This window comes from Orycteropus afer, unplaced genomic scaffold, assembly GCF_000298275.1.
Source record: "Orycteropus afer afer isolate SDZICR_OR568_19922 unplaced genomic scaffold, OryAfe1.0 scaffold00382, whole genome shotgun sequence".
In the NCBI taxonomy this organism is placed as follows: domain Eukaryota; kingdom Metazoa; phylum Chordata; class Mammalia; order Tubulidentata; family Orycteropodidae; genus Orycteropus; species Orycteropus afer.
In genome coordinates, this window is record NW_006921969.1 from 3,190,919 (window position 1) to 3,200,667 (window position 9,749).

Consider the following 9,749-nt stretch of genomic DNA (forward strand, 5'->3'; position numbering starts at 1 on the left):
TCAATGCATCAAATCTATTCTTTAGATGATCTCTAAGTTCAGGACGGATATATTCAAGATCACACTTTGGCTCTCTTGGACTTGTTTTAATTGTCTTTAACTTTAAGTTGAATTTGCATATGAGCATTTGATGGTCTGTTCCACAATCAGCTCTTAGCCCCCCTCCATTGTTTTTAACTTTTAAACTATACTCTACATGATTAAACCAGTTGCTAGCTAGTTGATTCTGACTCATAGACTCATGGTGACCCCATGAGTTTCAGAATTTCAGAGCAGAACTGCACTCCATAGGGTTTTCAATGGCTGTGAAGTAGCATCACAGGACTTGCTTCTAATATGCCTCTGAGTACACTCAAACCACCAACTTTTTGGTTAGTAGTCAAGTGCTTAACCATTTATACTGCCAGAGACTCCTTTCTATGTGACTAATAGTGCTCATAAGTTCTATTTCACAATCTAACCTCTCAGATTTCAATGCTACTCAGTGGTTTCCCTAGTGGAGTGTCTCATCCAAAGGCTTAATGTTTCTCTTGAAACCCATGCCTGATCCTCCCCCTCCTCTCAGCAAACAACCAGATGCCTACTCTTCAGAGTTTATCTAATAAGAAATCTCTCAATTTCTTTTTCCTTTGCCTGAAAATGTATTTAACACTCTCCCTATATCTTCACTAGTATCTGCCTCCGAAGAGACCTATGTTCCAAAGCTGAAGACTCCTCATGAACTTTTATCTCTTATCATGAATTCCCTCCCCACTTGAGCTCACACCCTCCTTTCTTCCTGATTCTTGGCTATTTCCTTTTGTTCTAGAAATATGCCCAAGGCTCTCCATCTGAAAAGAGCAAACAATTCAATAAGTACAAAACACAGCAAAACTAAATCTTTCCTCAGCTATTATCTTTCTTCACACAACTATCTTTCCACAATTGCCAAACCACTTAATATAACAATCTTCCTTTGTTCTTGGCCATTTCTCACCTTCCATTCACTCCTCATTATTGCATCCTCACCCTTCACTGTATTCTTCATAAGGACAGACACCTTGCAACCATGTTATCCCAGAACTTGGTGTAATATCTTGCACAGATCTGAGGCTTAATTAATATTTGTTCAATTCATAAGTAACTATTTGGTACTGTTTATCACTCTTTTGATCTTGTCAGACTCTTAACTTCTGGGACATTACTTGTCTCTGCCTTTTTCTTTTATTTTCTGTAACTCTTCCCGGTCCATTTCATTATCCTTGTCTGATTCCTACCGGCTGGATATAGACATTCCCTCAGTTTCTTTTCTTGGCTTTTCTCTCATTTATATTCTTATCAATCACAAGATTTCAAATCTCACATGTATTTGGATAACTCCCAGATTTAATCCTCTCTTAGCCTAACATTTTTCCTTAATTTCAGACCGTTATTTCCTACAATAGATATTCTGCAGAAATTTTCAATTCACCTTGCCCAAGGCTAAAATTATATTCTTCCTATTCCAGTCTACTGTTTCCTCACCTCATCTCCTGGTATTACCCTTTACCCAGGTCCTGGGCTTCCTTTTTCCCATGCATCTCATCTGTTGTTTTGGTTAGCAGTCATCAAATTGGCTTCAGCTCATGGTGACCACATGTACAACAGAACAAAACCTTGCCTGATCCTGTACAAATATTGGTATGCTCAAGTCTATTGTTGCAGCCACTATGGATTTTGAGCTCCTTCCAACCTAGCTGATGATGGCAGACAGTATTCTATTGTGATCCACGTTGCTGTTGTTGTTGTTGTTGTTGTTATGTGCCGTCGAGTCAGACCCGACTCATAGTGACCCCTCCTTGGATCTCCAAGGCAGTATCACTACAGAAGTAGATTGCCCCATCTTCCTTCTGAGGAGTGGATGATGGATTTGAACTGCCAGCCTTCTGGTTAGCAGTCAAGCGCCTAATTTTCAGAAGAATATATCCAGACCTTTCTTCGTAGTCTGTCTTAGTCTGGAATCTCCATTGAAACCTACCTACAATGGATGACTTGCTGACATTTGAAATAAAGATGTCACAGCTTCCAGTATCTAGCAACATGTAAGCCACTACAATGTAAGAAACTGAGAGATGAGTGTTGGTTCTCAATTGTACAAACTATATACGTGGTGGAATAATAGGCACCAAAGATACAAATATGAAAAGATGATGGTTTCTGCCTACCTTTCCACTATGTTGTTGTTGTTGTTAGGTGCCATCGAGTCTACGTACAGGCTCCTCATGAGTCCAATTAAGTGTTCTGGAATCCCCATTTTTCTCAATGTTATCCATAACTTGTTATGATCCACACAATTGAATGCTTTTGCATAGACAATAAAACATAAGTAAACATCTTTCTGATATACTTCTTTGAGCCAAGATTCATCTGACATCAACAATAATATCTCTCATTCCACATCCTCTTCTGAATCCAGCATACATTTCTGGAAGTTCTTTATGAATATACTGCTGCAATCTTTTTTGAATTATCTTCAGTAAAATTTTACTTGCATGTGATATTAATGATATTGTTCTATAATTTCCTCATTCCATGCGATCCCCATTCTTTGGAATGGGTGCAAATACGGATCTCTTCTAGTCAGTTGGACACTTAACTGTCTTCCAAATCTCTTGGCATAACCAAGTGAGTGTCTCCAGTGTGGGATCCATTTGTTGAAACATCTCAATGGGTATTCCGTCAATTCCCGGAGCCTTGTTTTTCACTAATTCCTCCAGTGCAGCTTCAACATCTTTCTTCAGTACCATTGGTTCTTGATCATATACTATCTCCAGAAATGGATGAACATCAACCAATTATTTTTGGTACAGTGAATCTGCATATTCCTTCCATCTTCTTTTGATGTTTCCTACATTATTCAATATTTTGCCCATAGAATCTTTCAATATTTCAACTCAAAGCTTAAATTTTTTCCTCAGTTCTTTCAGCTTGAGAAATGCCAAGTGTGTTCTTCCCTTTTGTTTTTCTAACTCCAGGTCATTGCACATTCCATTATAGTAATTGGCTTTGTCTTTTCAAACTGCTCCTTGAATCTTCTGTTCAGCTCTTTTATCTTGTCATCTTTTCCATTTGCTTTAGCTACTCTCCATTCAAGGGCAAGTCTCAGAGTCTCTTCTGAAATCCATTTTGGTCTTTTCTTCCTTTCATGTCTTTTTAATGAGATTTTGCTTTCTTCATAGATGATGTTCTTGATGTTATCACACAATTCCTCTGGTTTTTGGTCATTGGTGTTCAATGAATCAAATCTATTCTTTAGACATTCACTAAATTCAGAAGGGATATAATCATATAGTCATATTTTGGCTCTCATGGATTTGTTTTAACTGTTCAACTTGAACTTGCATATGAGCAGTTGATGGTCTGTTCCACAATCAGCTCCTGGCCTTGTTTTTGCTAAAGATATTGTGCTTTGCCATTGCCTCTTGCTACAGATGCAATGAATTTGATTCCTGTGCACTCCATCTGGCGAAGTCTATATGTATAGCTGCTGTTTGTGTTGAAAAAAGGGTATTTGCAATGAATAAGCTATTGGTCTTGCAAAATTCTATCATGCAGTCTCCAGCATTATTTCTATCACCAGGGCCAGATTTTCCAACTGTCAGTGATTCTTCTTTGTTTACAACTTTTGCATTCCAATCACCAGTGATAATCAACACATCTTGATTGCATGTTTGGTCAATTTCAGACTGCAGAAGTTGATAAAAATCTTCAATATCCTCATCTTTGACTTTGGTGGTTGGTGAATAAATTTGAATGATAGTAATATTAACTGGTTTTCCTTGTAGGTGTATGGATATTATTCTATCACTGAAAGCACAGTATCAAACCTCCCATATCTAATATCAGCAGTTCAAACCCACCAGCTGCTCTGTGTGAGGAAAGTGAGGCAATTTATTTCCATAAAGATTTGCACCCTTGGAAACCCAATGGGAATGGCTATGAGTCAAAATCAGTTCGATGGCAGTGAGTTTGGTTTTTCTGGATTTTTTGTTTTGTTTTATACCTAATATGTCTGGACCAAGAACTCTGGTGGCATAGTGCCTAAGGCATCTGAAGGCTAACCAGAAGGCTGACAATTCAAACCACCAGCCACTCTTCAGAAGGAAGATGGAACAATCTACTTCCATAGTGATACCACCTCGGAAACCCAAGGAGGGGTCGCTATGAATCAGATCCCACTCAATGGCAGTGAGTTTGGTTAAGAGCTCTAGTGGCATAGTGCGTAAGGCATTTGACTGCTAACCAGAAGTTTGGTGGTTCAAGCCCACTAGCCACTCCTCAGAAGGAAGGTTGAGCAATCTACTTCCATTGTGATACCGCCTCAGAAACCCAAGGAGGGGCTGCTAGGAGTCAGATCTAACTCAAAAACAGTGTGTTGCATTTGTTTTAATATGTCTGGACCTGCTGTTCTCTGAACCAACACCATTTCAGCCATCTATCTTTGCCCATGTCTTTATCTATCAAATAGGGTTATCCCCAGATAGCCTGTAATAATAACAATTTTGAAAAACAAACAAGCAGTTGTTGTCTAGTCAGTTTTAACTGATGGTAACTGTATGTGTACATAGTAAAACTATGCTCTGTAGTATTTTTAATGGCTGATATTTTGGAAGTAGACTGCCAGACCTTTCTTCCAAGGCACCTTTTGGTTAAATGCTGAGCTCAAAACCATTTGTACTTCCCATAGACTCCTAATAATACTAATGTCAATGTCAATGTCACTGCCATTGAGTCATTTTTCTGACTCATAGCAACCCCTCCTTGGGTTTCCCAGGCAGTATTTCTATGGAAGTAGATTGTCCAATCTTCCTTCTGAGGAGTGGCTTGTGCATTTGAACAACCAGCCTTCTAGTTAGCAGTCTAATTCCTTAGGCACTATGCCACTAGAGCTCCCAAATAATAGCAATAGCTACTAAGTATTGAGTACTTAAACTGTGTCAAGTACTACTCTAAGTGCTTTCTTCTCTTAACTTAATTAATTTGTAAAACAACCCTGTGAAGTTGGCATTATTATTATTATCTCTTCTTTATAGTTGAGGAAATTGAGACACATCAAGATCTAATAACTTGCCTAAGACAAAGTTAACAGATATGAGAGCTAAGATTTGAAATCAGTTTTTCTAATCTAAGAGTTCATGCTCTTATTCACTGTACTATATTTCCTCCCTCTTAGCTTAAAATAATTTGCCTTCACCTTCACCCTAGTGGGATTTATGTAATTGAATGTTTGTGCATCAGGTCATGGGAATATGTGAAAACTCCAAGAAAAATCCTTTTGTGCCAAGACATCAAAACACTTCACCTTTCACTTTACTCATCATCTCATAAGGACAGAGACCTTGTAACCACTGTACCCCAGAAATTGATATAATATATCTTGCACTAATCATGACATTTTAAGAATTCAGGAACAGATCCTCTATGCAACATATGTGAAGAGTCACAAAAACACGATCTAAATTTTTTAAGATCTCCAAAATTATTCAAAGTTTAGCAAGCTTACTCCTTCTACCTTTCCTGATAATGTGCTAATATTTGTCAGTGATTATGCATTGTCATGATGATGAAAGGAGGTTGAATTTTGGATCCTACTCCACAGCAGTGCTTTGCGTTTTTGTTGTTGCTGTTGTTGTTGTTACAAAATGATAAAATGTGGCAAAGTCTAATTTTTAAAACTTAGATAAACTTTCACCTAACTGTAGTACTTCAATGGTGTCAATAAGAGTCATGATATTGAAAATATACCCTAGAATTCTCTAAACAAAATAACTAAGTTTTCTCTCCATATCTAAAAGAATACAAGTGGTCAGAGCTAACATGAAGGAATATAATTCAGGAACTTCATTAAAAAATATATTTTCCCGCAGTGTCAAATACAAAGCATGAGGCAGGAGTGATAAAGCAGAAAGGATATTTTTTCAGACATATGAAACAACTCAGACTCTAATTTAAAAATTAAGGCCAGGAAAGTTAATTGTCTAAGTTCACATTAGTTAGGGACAGTGTAGACTAAAATCCAGGTCTTCTTATTCTTCTTATATTAAGTCTAGTATTTTGTTCGGTACAATTGCTGTATCAGAGCCTCAGAAGTTGATAATTGGAAGTGACTATAGTGCTAGCCTAAAGGTTGGAAGTGGTTGATTACTGTGGTAGTTAAGGCTATGTGTCAACTTGGCTGGGCCTGGTTTTGAGTAGCTGAGCAGCTGGATGTAGTTATTCCCCATGGAAAGACTGATAATCATTTCCATGGTGGAATCTACTGGAGCAGCTGAGTAGCTGCCTTAGGGATGTGGTCTTCTTCCAGTACATAAGGAGAAGCTTTGGGAATGGTCTTGAGCTTTTTGACACACTTGGACCCTAAATGTAGCCAAGTCTTCATTCAGCAGCCTACCACGTATCCTGCCAATCTTGGGACTGTCTCTGGACTTGAATGAGTGACCTGACATGTTTTTGGTAATCTTGGGACTATGCCATTTGACTGCTAACCAAAAGTCTGGCGTTTCAAACCCACCAGCCACTCCTTGGAAGGAAGATGGGGCAATCTACTTCCGTAGTGATACTGCCTCAGCAACCCAAAGAGGGGTCGCTATGAGTCGGGTCCGACTCGACAGTACATAACAACAACAACAACAATTGTTTGTCAGTCTCAGCAGCCAGCAGCTGCCTGAGTTAAGAAAAGCCTCCAGCTTCAGTGGGCTGGGAGCAAGAGGCAGAGCTGATGCCCAAGGTCAAGGGACTTTCACCCAGTCCCTGGAGTTGGCACTTTGAACTCAGACATCTAGCCCCTAAACTATAAGAGAATAAACTGTTTGTTAAAGCCATCCACTCATTTGTGGTATTTTGTATTAGAATAGCACTAGGTAACCAAAGAAATTATACCAATCTCATCATGGGGAATAACTACATCCAGCTGCCTAGCCACTCAAAACCAGGACCAGCCAAGGTGACATATAACCTTAATTACCACAAGGTCCTACAAATAAAAGATTTTAGCCACCTTGATAATATAATCTCTTGAGCATGTAGATGAAGCAGTTAAACAACTCAATAAATATGGAATTTTTCATTTTCTTATGTGCATATTTAAAATAATACAGTATGCAGAATCTCATCAAATGTAAATTGTTGTTGTCATTGTTGTTATGTGCCATCAAGTCAGACCCAACTCATAGCAACTCCTCCTTGGGTTTCCGAGGCAGTATCACTACTGAAGTAGATTGCCTCATCTTCCTTCCGAAGAGTGGCTGATGGGTTTGAACCACCAGCCTTCTGGTTAGCAGTCAAGTGCCTTAGCCACTATGCTACCAGAGCTCCCAAATGTAAATTGTTGTTGTTGTTATGTGCTGTCGAGTCGGCCCCGACTCATAGCGACCCCTCCTTGGGTTTCCAAGGCAGTATCACTACGGAAGTAGGATTGCCCAACCTTCCTTCCGAGGAGTGGCTGGTGGGTTTGAACCGCCAGCCTTCTGGTTAGCAGTCAAGTGCTTTTAGCCACTATGCTACCAGAGCTCCAAATGTAAATTAGCATGGTAATTTTAAAATGATATGTGTTTTCCACCCTTCCATTGCATGAGACTTTTGATTCAAACTCTTCACATGAAATCTTGATATCACTGTCTTCATTATTACCAGTATCATTTTTAAGGCATCTAACAGAGTTTCCAGAGAATATCATCTTTTTCAAGTTATTTGAGATACAGTATTTTCTATGATTCTCGGTAGGATGCTATCACCAGGTATTTTGTACAATCCAGAATTATTCATTATCATAAACTGTTGGATCACATTTTTTATTTGGTTTGCTTTGCTTTACTTCTGTATTTAAAGAAAAAAAATCATGCTATATTTGTATAATTTTGATGGGAAAATTCACTGTATTGCTCTTTCAAATGTTTTTTAAAAGCTTATCTAAAACAACATTCAACTTTGAAATTGTGATATCAAGTCCCCTGGAATAGTTCCTCGATCTGTGAATGCCATTACCTTCTTTTTAAACCAAAGTATAGATCACTTCACCAACGTCGTCATTTATAAATGATGAATAACTCAATCTTGGACTGTAGATTAAGAAGGAAAGAGTGACACCAGTGTCACATTGAATACTAACTCTGAGTCATCTAAGTCCTATATTCTTTTTTTCTTCATTTTTTTAATAAAACATACATAACAAAAAGTTTACCATTTTAACTAGTTGTAAGTGTATAATTCAATGACATTAATTATATTCACTAAGTAATGCTACCATCACTGCTATCCATTTCCATTTCCAAAAGATTTTCATCACCCTACAAAGAAACTCAGTACTACCTCAGTAATATTTCTCGTTTCTCTCTTACACCAATACTTGGTCAGCACTAATAAAATTCTAACTCTCAGCATTTGCCTATTCTAGATATTTCATATAAGTGGGATCACACAATATTTGTCCTTTTGTGTCTGACTTATTTGACTCAAGATAATGTTTTCAGGGTCCATCTGTGGCATGTATCAGAACTTTATTTCTCTCTATGGCTGAAAATATTCCATGGTATGTATTACCATATTTTTTTTTTTAATCCATCTATCTGTTGATGGACACTAGAGTTGCTTCCACTTTTTGGCTGTTGTGAACAATCCTGCAGTGAACATTGGTGTACATATGTCTCTTTGAATCCATTTTCTTTTGGGTATGTAGCTAAGAGTAGAATTGTTGGGTTATATGATAATTCGTGCTTAGTTTTTGAGTAATTCTATGTTAACTGTTTTCCATAGCCCTACATTCTTTGCTACTGAGTGGTGCAATTGACTAGACATTTGATGCATTCAACCCCTTGCAGAGAGGTTTTTGCAATATTGGATGACCTCAAAACACCAAAAAAAAAAAAAAAAACCCCACCAACTAACCAAATCCATAATCATCAACACAATATTGGCCCTTACCATGCATCCATTCCTAAGATAGCCTAGGATCATGCTTCCACATGCCAAAATAACCAGGCCCATGCCTGGACTAGGAACAGCTGATGTATAGACGCCATTAGATTCTTTTTTTCTTATATTACTTGTTCCAACTGTATTAATGCCTTCAGTTCTTTTGGCAACACATTCAGAATGGAGCAAGCAGTTCAGGTTTGGCTGCCTGTGAATTAGTCTCCTTGGAAGTTCAACTTCACTGACAATTATATTATTGTGTTTCTAGATCTTCATTTTCTCATGAATTGCACTAAGGATTCAAGTATACATGAGTGCAACCCTAATATTAAATAGAGAAAGTAAATGTCAGTCTTTTTTTTTTTTTTTTTTTAATGAACAAAAGTATTTCATTGCAAATATCTACCCAAGAACATTAGGATCTAAGGGCCAATTTTCAGAACAACTTTCTCCTCTAAGATTTTCATAAGTAAATATATTTGTGTGTGATGGGTGGGATATATATCAAGAACCTCAAGGACAACCACAACTTAAAGCAAAAAAAAAAAAAAAAGGAAAAACACACAGTTGCTATTGAGTTGACTCTGACTCATGGTTAGCCCATGTGAGATCTTACTGAAGATAATTCAAAAATGGCTGCAGCCCACGTAAATAAAACAAAAGAGAAGAACCACATGATCATATTAATTGATGCAGAAAAGGCATTTTATAAAATCCAACACCCATTTTGATCAAAACTCTCAGCAAAGTAGGAATAGAAGGGACATTCCTCAACATAATAAAGGGCATTTATGCAAAACCAACAGCCAACATTACCCTCA